Genomic DNA, 18,858 nt, shown 5'->3' with positions numbered 1-18,858 from the left:
CTCTTCATTTTTCTCTTTTAAAAGTAGAGAGGAGTGTATATACAAAGTGGATTATCATCAAGATTTTTTAAAAAAATATATTTTTATTGACTTCAGAGAGGAAGAAAGAGGGAGAGATAGAAACATCCATGATGAGAGAGAATCATGGATCAGCTGCCTCATGCATGCCCCCTACTGGGGATCGATCCCACAACCTGGGCATGAGCTCTGACCAGGATTGGAACCGTGACCTTCTGGTTCATAAGTCGATGCTCAACCACTGAGCAACACTGGCCGGGCTTCAAGGTGGCTTTTATTAGCATACTAGAGGCCCGGTGCATGAAATTCGTGCATGGGGGTGTGTGTCCCTCAGCCCAGCCTACACCCTCTCCAATCTGGGACCCCTCAAGGGATGTCCGGCAGTCGGACATCCCTCTCATAATCCATGACTGCTGGCTCCCAACTGCTTGCCTGCCTGCCTTCCTGATTGCCCCCTAACCACTCCCCGGCCAGCCTGATTGCCCCTAACTGCCCTCTTCTGCAGGCCTGGTCACCCCCAACTTCCTTCCCCTGCAGGCCTGGTCACCCCTAAGTGCCCTCCCCTCCAGGCCTGGGTCCCCCCCAACTGCCCTCCCCTGCAGGCCTGGTCACCCCTAATTGCCCTCCCCTGCAGGCCTGGTACCCCCAACTGCTCTCCCCTGCAGGCCTGGGTCCCCCCCAACTGCCCTTCCCTGCAGGCCTGGTCACCCCCAACTTCCCTCCTTTCCGGCTTGGTCACCCCGAACTGCCCTCCCCTGCAGGCTTGATCGCCCCCAACTGCCCTCCCTTGCAGGCCTGGTCCCTCCCAACTACCCTCCCCTGCTGGCCTGATCACCCACAACTGCCCTCCCTTGCAGGCCTGGTCCCTTCCAACTGCCCTCCCTTGCTGGCCATCTTGTGGTGGCTATCTTGTGTCCACATGGGGGCAGGATCTTTGACCACATGGGAGCAGCCATCTTGTGTGTTGGAGTGATGGTCAATCTGCATATTACTCTTTTATTAGATAGGATAGAGGCCTGGTACATGGGTGGGGGCCAGCTGGTTTGCCCTGAAGGGTGTCCTGGATCAGGGTGGGGGTTCCCTTGGGGCGTGGGGTGGCCTGGGTGAGGGGCCTGTGGTGGTTTGCAGGCCAGCCATGCCCCCTGGCGACCCAAGTGGAGGCCCTGGTATCTGGGGTTTATTTATCTTCTACAATTGAAACTTTGTAGCCTGGAGCAGAGCCAAACTTTCTGCTTGCTCCGTGGTGGCAACCATTTCTGTTGGGATTTATGTATCTTCTATAATTGAAACTTAGTAGCCTGGAGCAGAAGCCAGGGCCAGCCATGGTGGGTGGGAAGCTTGGCTTCCTCCATCACCGGGGGCAACCCAAGCCTCCTGGTTGTTCCAGCTCTGTGGCTGCCACCATATTTGTTGGGTTAATTTGCATACTCGCTTCTGATTGACTGGTGGGTGTGGCTTGTGGGCGTAGTGGAGGTACATCAATTTGCATGTTTCTCTCTTATTAGATAGGATCCCTTATGTGACTCCTTTGGTAAGCATATACCTGTCGCTTTGTTATCTTTCTCTAAATGTTGACATATTCATGAATCTATCTGGTACCTTAAACAATAAATGACTGGATTGGCATCAATGATGGAAAATGGCAGAATAACGCTGAGAGTTATACTTTTTATTTCCTTTGAAGAGGACTGTAAAGGGATTAATAGACTTTTTCCCTGTGATGAACACATTTTATAAATTCTTTATGTGACTTCAATTCATGATTAAAAGTAACTTCCTCATTTCATCTTAGAGATTCTTCTCTAGTTTCAAGAATGGGAGATAGATAAGCTGTTTGAATTTTTTTGGGGAAGTTCTTGAGGTCAGTATAGGAAACCCCATGTCAAAGAAGATGACTTTTACCAGAAAAGGGACTGACTTTACCTTTTAATAGAGGAAGTCTGCCCTATCAATGACAAGGTCCCATGTGAGACTTGGTGGTGAGTGATTGATGCCCTCCCTCCTGTCTGCTGAAAACCTCTCTGGGTTTGTGCAGGCTACATTGCTTTAATCTTATTTCCATGAAAACGCCAGTAGAGAGTGATGGCCTATATCTGGCAACACTCGTCTATGTCACATGAATTAACAAGGCAGATCAGAGGTGGGCAAAGGAACTGTGCTGGTCTGTGTTGTCAATTTTATTGACAGAAAAATGAGTCATTAAAAAAGGGCATCTGAAATTATAGACCTAATTTAGTTCCTGTGTATTAACCAGCAATTCAATCAAGCCGGAGAGAGTCTTCATGCACCTGAAGCAGCTGAGTGTAAGTGGCTTAAAAATCTGCTTAGTTTAGTCCCAAGAAAAGTCAAAGACCTGCTGATTTCTCTCTCTTTCTCTAAAACGTTGTCTGCAAACCTGGAAAGTATTCAGCCTTATGCAACATGGTGGTAGCATTTCACTTCCTTGTCAACCTCTATCTTTAGACACAATTTTGGAAGAAGAAATAACTTGAGTCTTTTGTTTCCTGATTTGAACATTTGGTTTCATCCTTAGAAATGTTTTTTTTTAAATATATATTTTATTGATTTTTTACAGAGAGGAAGGGAGAGGGATAGAGAGTTAGAAACATCCATGAGAGAGAAACATCAATCAGCTGCCTCCTGCAAACCCCCTGCTGGGGATGTGCCCACAACCAAGGTACATGCCCTTGACCGGAATCGAACCTGGGACCCTTCAGTCCGCAGGCCGACGCTCTATCCACTGAGCCAAACCAGTTAGGGCTATCCTTTGAAATGTTTTATTAAAATCTTTGACTTTTTAACTTTTGATACCACTGCAGGAAAAGGGAATTTGCTGTAAAAGTCACCCATTTGGCTCTAATAATATTTCTCTATTGTTAACACAAGCACTGCTGGTGAAATTACTATTAAGTTTGGAAATAATTAGGGAAAATTTAACAAGCAGAGAGATTCATTTAAAAAATCTAAATGCCTGTAAACTTTAAAGTAACTACTGAATATTTCAGCCTTCATACACCTTTTGTGTGTTTTTTTAACAATGTATCTTAGTAACATTTTTATATCTAAAGGGTAAAATCAAATTAAGAAAACAAAGAGGATATTCTATGATTCTTTCACTGGAATACCTTTTATACAAATATATTTTTAAAAATAAGGAACCACAAAATAAAAAAGTAGCCATGCAAATAATGTGGCATTATACTCTAAGTTCATGCTGCACATTCCCTAGACGAGTGGTGTTACAGAAGACTGGAAAAAAAACAAGCCATGCTTAGAGAAAGGGAGTTACATTTTATTAAGGGCAGGGCCACAGAAAAATGTGCCTTTCAAATTCTGGGCCCCCCCACATGGAGGAAAACTTTTCTATTTATACTTTTCCTAGCTCTTTTGTCTCCCAAATTTGGAATGAGACTTCCGGGCCTTCTGGGAGAGAAGGCCTACATGCTGGGAAGGGGCCATGAGACCATATCTCAAGGCCTGGCCTGGTGTCAGCACTGACAACTCTGTCTGGGGCATAGTCCATGGCCTCTCTGTAATGGGAGTAGTCTTATTTTCCTTATTATTTAAGCAAGCAAGCGTTTACAGAAGTCAAAATAGCAGGGTTAAAATTTCAAACAGCAGTTTTTATGTAAGATGGATGCTTCAGTGGTTCTCAACCTTTCTAATACTGCGACCCTTTAATACAGTTCCTCATGTTGTGGTGAACCCCAACCATGAAATTATTTTCGTTGCTACTTCATAACTGTAATTTTGCTACTGTAAAGAATCATAATGTAAATATCTGTGTTTTCCGATGGTCTTAGGCAACCCTGCTAGCGGTTCGCAACCCACAGGTTGAGAACCGCTAGCAGGGTTGCCTAAGACCATCGGAAAACACAGATATTTACATTACAATTCATTAACAGTAGCAACACTACAGTTATGAAGTAGCAATGAAAATAATTTTATGGTTGGGGGTCACCACAACATGAGGAACTGTATTAAAGGGTCGTGGCATTAGGAAGGTTGAGAACCACTGAAGACTATTATCAGAAGGGATCTGTATAATGTGAACCAGCCCTCCTTGCCTAGGCCTGGAAGGCTTTTGTTGTACCAAAGTTACCAATGCAATTTACCCCATCTCTTTCCATGAGTTTACTTGATGTCTCTTCTTGTCAATAGGTCTTTTGGTCATTTAGGATACACGTTATTGAACTGCAAATATCAAAGTTCTTCATTTCCTTGCTTCCCAGAAGCCTCTGGGATTTTTATGCAAATGAATACACCTTCTCTTTAGGCCTTAAGGAGGGCAGCTTTCAGTCCAAGTCTGTTCTAGTGTCTGGTTCTAGTGTTTCTTCCCCCAGGACTGCAATGGTCTCTGCAACCTACATAGACATAGCCAAAGGGGGCTTCAGATCACCCTGGGAAGAACCAGGAATATCCACCCCAAGATACCTCAAGATAGAAGAGGAAGGTATGTTTATAAAAGAATTCTATCCTACTCAACACAAATAGCACCTGGCATTCCTTTGCTTCGTGAAAATTCTAAGTCAATGTAGAAATATCCCTGGGTCATGTTTTTGCTCTAGCTCCTGTTATTTGTGACCTTGGGCAAATTCCTGAGTTTCTCTGTAGAAATGGATAAGAAATTTTCAAACTTCTCTGTGGAATACATCAGAATTTTTTGAAAGTTTATTTTAAGCCTCACGATCTTTTTTGTTTTTTTTTTCACCCAAATTTTTACAAATAAAATACAAACTTCACCATGATAGTCTCAGGTGACACTGAACTATAACTTTATTTTCTAAAACGAAATTTTAATGCATGACTCTGAACTCCCAATTTGTCTTATGTAGAAGATTTAATTCTACCAATTCCATTCAAATCTAATAAAATTTAATGACTTCTCAGTCAATCAGGGTTGAAAATTCAGACATATTCAAGACCACTTACCTTTTCCTACTTCCTGGTCTGGAGAGGAACCTGGTAAAAATGAATGTGGTAAAACTGAAGGCAGTGTTTCAGAGGGGAAGCAGGACACTTTATAGTTTCACATTTGCATCCCGCTCTGGAAAATGTTACAGGATTTGTTGATAGGACCAACTTCCCCTCTGGACACACAGCCATGCTCAGTTCACTATGTTCTGTTCCTGGACTCACCACTTTTTCCACCTCATCTGTTGCCCTTTTTAATGGTTTTTCTAAAAGACTGAGAACTCAGATCTTTATTCCCCATAAGAAGTGCTGTGATGGTTACCGTTCGGTATCCACTTGACTGGCCACCAGTGGGGCTGCTTAGCTTAGACATCATTGAGTATGTCTTTAAGGTGTTTCTGGATGGGTTTAGCATTTGACTTGGTGGACTCAGTAGCGTAGGCTGCCCTCCCCCATGTGAGTTGGCATCAACCAATCTGTTGCAGGTCTGAATAGAATAAAAGGCAGAGGAAGGAAGAATTTGACTTTTTTTTTTTCCTGCCGCGTTGCTTGAGCTGAGACAGCTCATCTCATCTTCTCTGGCCTTTGGATGGGCATTTGTACCATTGGCTTCCCTGGTTCTCAGGACTCAGGACTCAGACTCAGACTTCATTACAGCAATGGCTTTCCTAGGTCTCTAGCTTACAGATGGCAGATCATGGAACTCTCAGCCTCCATAATGTGTGAGCCAATTCCACCTAATAAATAAATCTCCATACATAACATAAATTTATTTTACCCATAAGTATATAAGTCTTACATAAAACATACAAATGTCTCTACACATGGATATGTATGGATATTTATATCCTGTGGGTTCTATTTCTCTGTAGAACCCTGACTAATAAAGTGGATTAAGACTAAAGAGACCAAGCTCTTTCCCACTCCACTCTCCATATGACCTTAGCAATTTGCCTGACCTCCCTGAGCCTTAGTTTCTTCATTGGTAAAACAAACAAGAGAGATGATCTCAAAACTTCTCCCACTTCTGAAATTCTGTGACCTATGAATTCTGGATGCTCAGGTTCTTGGACTCTCCCAAGTCCTTCAGAGCCACCCCTATAACTCTCCTCTCAAGTAAATATTAGCAAAACTGTAGCCATTAGCATCTCTGCAATTTGCACGCAGTTCAAGTAGCCCAAGCACACTGGGTTTGCTGCCACTTATCATAACCTATTATAGTGCTCTCTGGACATAATGGTTTTGCCTTCCATTACAAACTCAGTAATGTGAGGTGCTTTGGAGCCACAGGCTAACAACTTGGCTTTGAGAATTGGAAGTATGTCAAGTGAGGTTCAGATTCTAATTCCAGCACTGCAGTCAACCCCCCAAGTACTCTTGGTTTAGTCACTTAAGTCTCCTGTGCCTCATTCTTATCACTTGTTAATTGGATGCAACAATCCCTTCACTGCCTAAATCATAAAATTGTTGTAAGGTGCTGAATCCGAAAAGCTGGTCAGACTAGACCTACATTCATTTAGTTACCTGCCACCAGACACTAGAACCATAAGCTCACCACAGGTCAGAAAACATCTCATTCCAGGTAGGAAAGTTTGACATCACTGAGTGGTTAGAGATGCCTTTTTTATCAGCTTATCTTTGCAGCTTAATCCCTTGCCTGCCTTAACATGTTCTATAGCATCCATCCATTTGATCTGATACATCACCTAGCACTTGGTATAAAATGTAAATTAGTTATTTATTACAGTAATAGTTTTCAGAATTGTTAACACCTTTGTTTATGTCATTCGCTCCTTCTTGAAGGCCTTTTCCTTCAGTGCATAATTACCCAGCAAAATCCTAACATTTTTGTGGAAACCAAGGGGATGTTTTGAGCTCTCATGACTCAGACAGTGGTTTTCACACCTACTTTTATTGTATTTTTTCTTCATGTAATATTTTTCTACTACACATATGCTCCTGGGGGTTACAAAACTGTGTCTGATACATTTTTATGCAGTCCCAAAGCAGCTAGCCAACAACACTTCACACATAGAACTCAATAAATACTCAATACATAATGGATAAAGAATTAATAAAAACAGACCCAGGAACCCAGAAGTCATTTCTCGGCTGTGTAACTTGTGAGGTTTTGGCTTGTGTTGGGTTCAGGCCGGGCAGAGGGCATTTTCAGACTTGCCTGAAGTGGAGTTATGTACCTGATGTCATTAAACCCATAGCCCCATTGCCGCAGAGTCCATTCCATTTCCGAGCATGTCTATTGGGCTGAAAGAAAAAGTCTTTATAATAGGACTGGACATTTTAATAGCCCCTTGGGAAATAAAAGCACTTCTTGAAGGTTATTTTTCCCCCTGAATAAAAGCAGACTATGCATAGAACAGCTAGAAAATGTGTAGTAATTAGAAAAAATATTATTCTGTCCCCCTGAAATTGTAACACTGATAAGTGACATTTATTGAATTTTTGTCATATGCCACATCATCAGGTGCATTCTCTTGTTTAAGCTTCACAACGACTGCATTGTAGGAATCATCACTATCTTAATTTTACAGATGAGGAATCTTTAAATTGCTCAGGATGGAATAGATAACTTGGCCATGACTAGAGTTCTCTATCTGGACTTAAACATTTGAGGAATTTTTTTTAAAAAAATGTGGTTTTCTTATCCTGAGACTCTTAACAAGGTATCTGAATATGAAAATGGATAGGAATTTTCGCCGTCACTGCACAACCTCTGTTCAATTAGCTTGAGAAGCTTATTTTTGTTTTCTCTCTTTGTGTCACTTCCTCTCTCTCTCCCTCTCTCTCTCTCTCTCTCTCTCTCTCTCTCTCTCTCTCTCTCTCTCTCTCTCTTTCTCTCTCTCTCGTTTTCTTTGGGGTTAAAAAAGAAGATAAACCTTGTATCCTACAGTTGTTACCAGTGATGGCTAGAGGAGATTTTCCAATGCTCAAGAAAAACAGGTCCCTATGACGTTTTCTAGGGATTTTCTGAGCATGACTCAGTCATCAGCGCTGTCAAAGCCCAAGCAACAAGGATGCCTGCGATCAAGCTGCTCCTCCCGCTGGAGACACAAGGTCCTTCATACCAGTTTTACCAGCCAGACACATACCAAAAAGCCCATTGGTGAGGCCTCCTACCCAACGAGGGAAGCTGAGAGGCAGCACTAGGCAAGCCAGGTGCTGGAGAGGAGAGAGGAAGAGAGGGGTGCAGCGGCGGGGGTGCACACGAGGCTGTACATTACAGTGAGGAAAACCCTTCTTCCAATCATGGCAGCACATTCTATTAAAAGGAACGACAGACTGTGAATTCCTGTTGATGAAAATGACATACACATGGCACAGGAAACATAAGTTGCTGTTGAATCTTCCACAAAAGGACCTCATTGTCACTGAGTGACCTTTAATCCATCACACCACGAAAACCTGCTCCATCTTGTTCTATCACCTAACACAGCCCTAACGAGCTGCAAGTTGAACGCAGCATGTCTATTCTCCAGACAGCTCGGGAGAATCATTTAAATTACAATTGATTTTTCTTTTGACCATTACCTGACAGCTCCATCTGTTACTTATCCATAAAAGATACAGATTTTTGTGCATTTCATGCATTTTATAGACATTGGTGGCACCGGGCATTCTCCTGTTTGTGCCACTCTCCAGCATTTTTCTCTCACTACAGTTCCTAGGCAGCTATCTCCTTCTTCTAATAACAAAGGTGAGGCACACAATATTGATCTGATTGCAGCATAGAATCCTCCTGAAATACTGAAAACCGATGACCTCATATTGCACTGTACAGTAAAATTTAGGATAGCCCTTAGCAAAAAGAGTGAGTCAAGTATTTCTTAAGAGAAGAAACTATAAAAGAGAGTGTTCTTCAGATTTTTCTCTTGCTATTATCCAGTCAGGTCATATTTTATTGGTGTTCATTACCAAGGTAGAGAGTGATAAGTGTGGAAACCATGGAAACATATTATGGTCAAATTGATGTTGCTTCGAAACCCATGCTGTGAAATACTACCCATTATCCATTAAGGTGCCTCCTAGACTTTTGTCAGGAGGGCCTTTTACATGCTCATTCTAAGTTCAAGTTCAGCCTCAAACTCACTGGGAGAGTGAGTGTCCTTTCTGGAGTAAAAGGTAGTACAAGTCTTTTTTTCAGAACAAAGGAAAAGATTCACAAATTGCACATCACCCCATTTTTATTCTATTTAATGCCTTGAGTTACAAGAAATATTTAAATATCCCTAAATGTTTAAGACATTTACAGCATGCTCACACACTCTCTCTCTTAAGCCCAATTATGTGGCTCCACTCTTTAAGTCTTCAAACAAGAATCCATGTTGTCGATATCATTATATCCATGAAAATGTTACATTTCAATATTCTACATCTAAAAATCCTAATATATAAAAACCCTGGTTGCAACGACCAGTAACAACCCGAGGCTGACCAACTGGAAGTCAGTGCTGGCCCCACCTCCAAGCAAGTGGATAGGGGCAATCAGGCAGGCAAGCAGAGTGCTTAGGGGTGATCAGGTAGGCAGACTGGCCCTCTCTGAGCTGGCCCCGCCCCCAGGCAAGTGTTAGGGGCAATCAGGCAGGCAGGCAGAGTGGTTAGGGGTGATCAGGTAGGTAGACAAGCAGTTAGGGGTGATCAAGTAGGCAGGCAAGTGGTTAGGGGAGATCAGGTAGGCAGATGGCCCCTTGCTGGGCTGGCCCCGCCCCCAAGCAAGTGGTAGGGGCAATCAGGCAGGCAGGCAGAGTGATTAGGGGTGATCAGGTAGGCAGACCAGTGGTTAGGGGTGATCAGGCAGGCAGGCAGAGTGATTAGGGGTGATCAGGTAGGCAGACCAGTGGTTAGGGGTGATCAGGCAGGCAGGCAGAGTGATTAGGGGTGATCAGGTAGGCAGACCAGTGGTTAGGGGCAATCAGGCAGGCAGGCAGAGTGATTAGGGGTGATCAGGTAGGCAGACCAGGGATTACAGGAGATCAGGTAGGCAGATGGCCCCTTGCAGGGCTGGCCCCGCCCCCCAGCAAAGAAAGAGGGAGGCCCAGGCCAGCCAAGCCATTGCACCCAGCCTGTCTCCTGCAGAGGGAGGCCACCGGTGGCAGGGGACGGGGGCGGTGGGGGGGACAGCGCTGCACAGATGGCAAGCAGTGGCAGTGGCGGGGGTGGGGCCAGCTGCCTGCAGCCCGGGGAAGGAAAGCCCCGATAAGCCCTGATCTCAGGCCAGGCCTAGGGACCCTATCCAGGGGTCCCAGATTGTGTAAGGGTGCAGGCCAGGCTGAGGGACCCCCTCCCCCCGAGTGCACAAATTTTCATGCACCGGCCTCTAGTAAATAAATAAATCTCAGTAGGTCATAAAATTGTATAAGTTCCCCAAACATATGAACACCTAAAGCCACATCCCACCTCAGAGTGTCACCCAAACAGATTAGATCAAATGTTTTTCCTTTTATATATGGTCCTAAAAGTTAAATTTATTTCTTAACTTAATATGCAAAATTAAAATATAGCACTAAATAAACACACAATTTCAGGCAATTTACATATAAATGATAGTTTTGAAGTTTGTGATTGCCATTTTTTTCAGGATCAGAGATGCAAAATTTCTGCAATGTAAGTGAATAACAGTAGGAACTTCCAAAGACATCATCAAATATTTATTGGCTGAGTACAAGGTACTTTTATTCAGGTGATGCCTTCTCAGTGGGATGTACAGCAAAGCTAGAACCGAAGAATTGGTTAGTGCACAAGTCCCATTAAATATTTCCACTCCTATCTCATCATCCCATCTTGTGAGATGTTGCAATCTTCTGTGATTACAGCAAATCAATAATCAGGAGAATGATTCTTCTGGGGATAGGAACCCTACTATGTAGCTGAAGCTTAAATTACTAATTTAAATCATGCTTGTATAAGCATAGTGAAAATGCAATAAAGTGTTTTATTTTTTGTATTTTAATAAAGTTTCTTTTAAAAATAGTTACAGAAGGATTACATGTTCATGCAGATAACTTAAAATATAGAAAAATCACAGAGAATAAGTAATAGTTATCTATAATCTGGCACCAATATAAAATCAATTATATTTGTTGTGTACTATGTTTTCATTTGTTTATATATTATTTTTAAAAAATAACATCATACTCTTACATCCTGCATTTAATTACTTGGCTCTATTTTGTAAGTATTTTTCTTTTCAGTAAGTGTTTTCCCTAACATTTTTAATGACTAAATAGAACTCTATAGTAAATATATAACAGAAATTAATAATCCCCTACTTAAACAACTTTTAGATTCCTTTAAATTGCCCCTTTCATAAATTAGGCTGATTGGATATATGTAACTTTGACTTCATCTTTAATTATTTACTTAGTATAGATCCCCCAAACTACTAGGTCAAAATATATGAACATTTTAAGAACCTGGGAGAGCTATGTTTAAGTGCCCTTTAAATGTTAATTTCCATTTACTTACTCCTCAGCAACAAATGAAAGTGCTCAATGCCCAACAACCTAGCCACCCCTGGGAGTCATGAATCTTTTTGTCTTTGTGAATCTCACTATGTTTTCAGTTTGCATTTCTTTATTATTAATGATCTTTAACATGTTTGCATAAGTTTGATTTTTTTTAAATCATCCATATGAATGCCTGTTCATGCCTTTTACTTTTAAAAATCTGTAGATATTTATCTTTCTTTTCCTTATAGGTTTGCAGTAGGTTTCCATTTGTTCAACACTGTCTGACACTTATGTCCAATTTAATGCTGTTAATATTCTACTGTTGAGGTATAGAAATCTTCATTTTAGCTCATCAAATCTCATTTGTTTTTCTTTGCAATTTATGTCTTCAGTTTTATTCTTCCAAAGGCCTCCTGAACCTAAAATATTTGTTCATATTTTCTGGTAGTTCTTTTATAGTTTTGTTTGCACTTAGTTTTAAATTCATTTTAAATTTATTTGGGTATATATTAAAAGAGTGCTTTCTATCATATTTTGCATTATAGTGCACATAGAAAATGTTTATTTTTATGGCACTCTGGGGTAAACATGAGGTTGCTCTCCCAGAGTTTATCAGCTACCCTAATCACTGAAGGGATCACATCCCAGCTCATCTGTAACCCACTTCCAACATACAATTGGCACTTGTGTAATCGCCTTTTATAAATAATTAAATCATCCAAGTTAATGAATAATTCATCATTTCCCCCACTCATTTGAAATGTTACCTTAAATGCACACTAAAAAGTTCTATACATGGGCCTTTTTCTGGTATTTGTATTGTTTTATTGATATGGGTGCCTATCGTGACACTGATACCATACTGTTTCACATTCTGAAGCTTTGGAAGATGTTCAAATCTTTGGCAATGCAAATCATACTAATCACTTGGTCTGATTTTTTTTTTTCTCCATGAACACAGTGGTGGGTTTTCCTATTTTTGTGTGTGTAGACAATGTAACTGAATCATGGTCAATGCTGAATTTTAAATTTTGATCATTTGAATATTGGTAGAAAAATTCTTTCTGATGAATGCAGATTTCCTGAGCATTCCTTAATTTGCTTTGTCACTAGGCTCACCTTTAAAGGGTGTGTGTGTGGGCGGGGGGTGGGGGATACCATTGTAGACTTACGTCTGAGAAACTGGGAAGAAATTCGAAGTGAAGTAAAATAGTAAAGAATGTTGAGAGAAAGTAACCAGTAACCATGTCTTTTTTGTGTTTATAATAAACTAGGAGGGAAATACGAAGAATAAATAACACAATCCACAGGTTGAAGTTTTTACAAAGTAAAGACAGCTCAAAAGGAACAGTCTAGTATACAATCTTGGAAGATATTGATAATGAGGCAGTTTAAGAAACTAGTGCAGTAGGAGAGCACTCAGTATCTACTTTTAAAAGGAATTTGATCTGAAAAAAAAAGAAAGACTCAATGCATAAAGAAAAAACAATCTTTATTAGACTCCTAAGGGGCAGTGTTTCTGAAAACGACAAAAGCGTGGCTCTATTTTATTCATCTTCATAACACCAAAACCTACTATAGTTCTAGAGTCACCACCTTTCTTTCATTGATTCTACAGTTTGGAGAAATTTTATCCCAGGTTCTTAAAATAACTTGTTGATGTAATCCAAGTATCACTGTTGGTAATATGTGATGAGACATGAAGAATGAGCGAGGGGTCAAAAGATGCAAAAATATTATGGCCAAGGTATTTAGTTGCCTATTCCAATGGCTAGTCTTCTTTCTACTTTAGTAGCATGACTCCTATTTCATTTGGGGCCTACTGCATCCAATGCAAAACATACATTTCCCAGTCTCTCTTATGGTTCATTATGGCTATGTGAGTATATTTTCTGGTCAATGAAATAAAAGAGCAGGCGTTAATGTAACTTCCAGGTTGACTGAGATCAATGACCTGGAAAGAGTGGCCCTTTGGACTCTTTTCTCTTTGAACTACTGTCATACTGTAATGAAACCATTTGAGACCATGCCATAGTCTGCAGGAGGAAAGTTATATGCTAATAAAAGTGAAAAACAAAGATTAAAACCTGGCTTCTTGATGGTTCCATGGTGCCATCATGCCCAACTCTGAACTGTTTACCTCTAGATTTCTTTTATTTCAGAGAAAAAACCCACACACCTTTTATTTGATTAAGATTATGTTATTTTGGAGTATATTATGCAGCTTAACTTAATTCTAACTGATAAAATTTCCAGAGACCATAAATGGATTTTAGAGACTAGAAATAAGTGAGCATAAATTCCAGGAAAAACCCATAAAAAAGCATTTTAAGTCGCCTAGAAAGTATTTAGGGAATGAAATGGTGATTTTTAGGAGACAAGACACATTCAATAAGAACAACTATTGCTAAATTACCTTAATATTTTGAAACCTTATTATCAGATTAGTAGTTTTCATTTAAGAACAACCATCTTTGGAAGACATACTACTTTCAAGGTGCTATTTTAAATACTTTATGTGTATTATCTCTTATAATCATCACAACAGGTACTATTAAAATCCCTACATAGCACAGAGGTTTAAATAACTGATCCAAAAGAACAGTTATTATCTTAATTAGTTATACCCACTGCCTTTTAGGGGAAAGATGTGGACAATGATGGTATATTAATTTTGACTGCCGCTGGATACAAACTCATAATGGAGAAATTATAGATGGCCTTTAGATAAATTCAAGATATTTTCCCAGCCCGTGTAACTCAGTGGTTGAGCATTGACCTATGACCCAGGGGGTCATGATTCAATTCCAGGTCAGGGCACATGCCAGGGTTGTGGGCTCAATCCCCAGTAGGGGGCAGCCAATCAATGATTCTCTCTCATCATTGATGTTTCTATCTCTTTCCCCTCCCTTCCTCTCTGAATATACACACACATACACACACACACACACACACACACACACACACACACACACTGAGTGGCCAGATTATTATGATCTCTGAATGCATAATAATCTGGCCACTCAGTGTGTGTGTGTGTGTGTGTGTGTGTGTGTGTGTGTGTGTGTGTATATTTAAAAAGATACTCAACCAATGGCAGCTTGGAAGGAAGTGTTCTGGTGCTAGTCAAGGTATCTTAGTCCACTTGTCTTTAATAATTTTATTAATGGCTATAAACATAGAAGATACAAGAACCAGAATAAGTTGAGGTTCTTTATCAAATGTGCAAGAACCAGAATAAGTTGAGGCTGGAAAAGAGAAGAGTCGTGAAAACCTGGGCGGTCTCATCAAATTCTTATTCTATAGTTTGAGAACGTCAGTGGCCTCCAACATCATCAGTTTGGGGCCTCTTAGGGATGGTGGGAGTGCAAAGGAGACCTATGGAGACAATATTGTAATATTTTGCAGTATTGTAAGAAATTACATATTCGTTTACTCTTTGACCCAGAAATTCCACTTCTCTGACATTAATGTGAACATAAACTGGTGAAAATGAAAAAAACAAAACAAAAACACAGAACACAAATTTACTAAGTTATCCGCTGTGCAGTGGTTACATGTAACTTAGTTTTTAACAAAATTGTAAGGAAAAAGTAGATTAAAAGAGAATTAACTAATTGTAATGGTAGGCCCTTATTTGCATCCTGATGTTAAACAAGCAGAGAGAAAGAGAGGGATAGAGAGAGAGAGGGAGGTATGTTGGAAAAAATGTGAGCACTGCCTGTATAGTTTAAGATATTTATGAATTATTTTTTAAAAATATATTTTATTGATTTTTTTTACAGAAAGAAAGGGAGAGGGATAGAGAGTTAGAAACATCGATGAGAGAGAAACATCCATCAGCTGCCTCCTGCACACCCCCCACTGGTACATGCCCTTGACCAGAATCCAACCTAGGATGCTTTAGTCTGTAGACTGATGCTCTATCCACTGGGCCAAACTGGTTAGGGCTAGGAATTATTTTTAATTTGGAAGAGAATAAAATTGGTATTGTGGTAGTTACAAAGTCAGAGTCCTTATATGTTATGGATGATTTTGTAAGGCATCTGGGATTTGCTTCAAAACAAATCCAGGGAGGAGGGAAAATGGGTGAGTATAAAGATGAAATAAGATTGATCACAAGTTGATAATTGCAGCTGGCTGTTGACTACAGGGGCATTCATTATTCTATTACATTGACTTTTGCCTTAAAATTTCTCATAAGAATAAGAGTTAAACCCTACCTCCCAATTTAAACTAAAATGATTTGAAAGAAAAAAAAAAGTATTTCCCCTTGAAATGTGCAGATGCTGATCTTTAAAAAAAGAAACTCGCCAAGAAGGAAAAAAAAAAGAAAAAGAAATTCTTAGGAAAAGGCTAATTGAGTTTAAGCACAGGTCACGCATTTGATTTGCAGCAGAATGAAGGAGCAAATTTGGGACTCTGGAAACTTACTCCCTCGCTCTTTCCATTTTATGTCTGACTTTTAGACAAAGGCTCTGATGTCAAAAGAGGCACCTTGTTTTCTGGGTTGCTAGAGGAGAACCTATGAACCAAAGTTAAACAAAGGAATATATTTTGACTAAAAATAACAAAAACTTTTCCTACAATTGAGGCTATCCTCAGCACCACGGGCTTTGTCTAGGTTCGACAGCCCAGGACCAGAGGGCCCTGAGAGGCCTGTTGGGAAGGGAGTGCTTGTGTCAGCCTGGAGGCTGGGGGAGGTGACTGGAAGCTCCCCCCACCCCCCATGCTGGATGATGCCGTAAATCTCCCCAGCAGTGGTCCTACTGTGTCCACACCCAACTCAGAACTCCTGCTGGAGGGCTGGCAGGCACCAGGGGCAACCTTGGATTTTCAGATATAAACTGATGCTGTTCTTCACAAACTGGAAACATAAAGACTGAAGTTATTAATGCTCAATAATTGCAGTTTCAGTAGTTTGGGCTTTAATTTCTAGATTGAATTCCTAGAAAGTGTACGGTGCTTACACCTATATTCTAGAGAGTAAAGGGTGCCCTGGTCCACGTGTCCAGTGCCCAGGTGGGCTTGGTACCTGCAGGCCATGCCTCCCCCTCTCCCTGAGCTGCCCGTGGCACACTGCCTTTAACTCCTTTCCTGCACAGAAACCTGCTCCTGACAAAGTTCTGACACCCACCTTGTACAGCCAAGTGTGAGCTTAAACACATCACCATTCCCACCCATTTTTCTTTAAACTTTATTTCTAATCAGAATGAAAAGATTTCTTCCTCTTGAAAAAAGAATTCCTAGTGTCAATAAATAAATGAGGTAAGGGTTGAGGCGGGTGTTCTGAAATGAGACAGTGTAACCAATCCAGGTGCTCTGCTGCCTCAGGCTGATGGTGACCCACCATCCAGGACCTCAGCATATAGTCTCTGGTCTCCTTGTCTCTTTCCTCTCTGTCTCTCTCCTCTCTCTCTCTCTCTCTCTCTCTCTCTCTCTCTCTCTCTCTCTCTCTCTCTCTCTCTCTCCCCCCCTACTCTCTCCCCATGAATCTTAACTCCATTCTACATGGAATATTTCTATCTAATTCTAATAGCCCCCACAATTCAAGAGATGGATATAAACAGCAGATGGATATTACAAGAAAATTGAATTGCTCTGCAGTGAGAGAGATATAGGAAGGCCTTTTCCCAAACAAGCAGCAGACAAAATTGTAAGAGTAAGTTGTGTTTGAAATAAAATGGTTCATAGATCAGAGGTGACGCTGCCTTTTTGAAAGCGTGAAATTGTTCCTTCTGTTGCGCAGAATGAGAATTTTTAAAAAGAACACAAATGATTTTCAATTTATTATGTTATGATCTGCCTCAATTCACAATTCAGAAATACCTACCTATATCTATATCTGTAAATATAGCAATAAGATTCTCTGAAAGGCTACATATTTAATATGTTTTCATGCTTGGTCCAGAGCAAATCTGGCTCACCCCTGCAGATAAATCATCCCTGGGTCTAGAATTCTATGTGGTTGGCTGTAAAGAGGCACCTGCTAGATTTCCAACATGATGGATGAAAGTGTTTTGCATCCATTACTCAATTATTATGCCTCCTCTTTTATACTTCAGGCCATATATCAACGTGCCCTTGACACTGTCTTCCAGCTCACTCTTCCATCTTTCTTAGTCATTTCAGCACTTGGCTCACAATTTTGCTTCTGATGTCACCTCTGCCAACATCCTTGATGTCCCAGTGAAGTTTATGACCATTCTGGTGCCTTACCAGTTAGCACACAAGGTCTTTTCTTGAAGTTTTTGTAAATATATTTTATCTCTCTGTACACTGTAACTATAGGCCAGTATACATTTCCCATACAGAGATGATAATGGTGGCTGCAAATAACGGGAGCTTTGCCAATTTTGCTATGACTCAACGTGTGGCAGGGACAGCTTTTATGTCGATTCATCTTTCCCACCATCCCCATCACCTTAATCCTCCCTGGAGTCTGGCATCTATCAAGGCTGCCATAGTAGAAGAGGACTTTACAACTGTAAGCAGGCTGAAAAGGAGTTGCACTTTTATCTTAGGGAAATTCTTGAGAAAACTGGCAGGGAGCTAATCTCAGTGCAAAATGCCTTCTCCCCCCTTTGTCTCTCCTCCACTCCGGGAGACTGGCTGTCCATGCTAATCTCCAAGCTTTCGAGGCCTCTGTCCAGGAACAAACCTCCAGGAACTCATCCCAGGAGCAGAGGCAAGTGGAGGAGGCAGAGGCTGCTGTGTATTGACTTCTTTATTTTGACCTACAGGTGGTGATCAGAAGGACTATAGCCAGACTGCAGGCAAGGGCTTGCAGGGTGAGGAACAGGGGTGCTTTCTGTCCAACAATGGGGCTCATGACCATAGAAGGAGCTGGACATAGGTTAGCAGAAGTAAGAGAAGCTGTTTCCAAATCATCATCATATTATGGACTTTGAATGTATTATCAGACATTATTAAAGGTTCTCTAAGATTCCACAGAAGCATTTTTTTTTAGCCAGTAAACAGTTAAATCTTTCTGTCCTAAAGCAAGTGGTGAGTGTTAGGATTACACTTATGAATAGCATGTCTCAAGGTCTAGGTGAAGTACAACTTTGGGTGGAGAAGGACTGGGAAAGGAAAGGGAGATATTTCCAGAAGAAGGTGCCAAAGCAGGGCCCTGGGTCAATCTATTGAAAGCCACTTGACTAAAATTAACTTCATGAGTGACCAATTTCTTAATTCATTGAGGAGTTTGTTTATAAGTGTTAGTTTCACCCTTCCTTCTGCTTCCTCTTGCCCCTGCCTCTGAACTTGCCCCTGCTTCTAATAAAACAGCCTAGGCAAACTGTTGAGACGGGATAGTGGAAAGCACAGGGTGAGGATGAAACTAAAACTTTTAAAACATCTCTCCAATTTTGGAAACTGGGCACTTGGCAAATTATTTTTCAGTAAATGTGTGTTTTCGTAAATTGACCTGTTTCCCCAAAGCAGAGCTATCTCCTAA

This window comes from Plecotus auritus (assembly GCF_963455305.1).
Source record: "Plecotus auritus genome assembly, chromosome: 4".
NCBI classification, from domain to species: domain Eukaryota; kingdom Metazoa; phylum Chordata; class Mammalia; order Chiroptera; family Vespertilionidae; genus Plecotus; species Plecotus auritus.
This window is presented reverse-complemented; position numbering follows the sequence as displayed.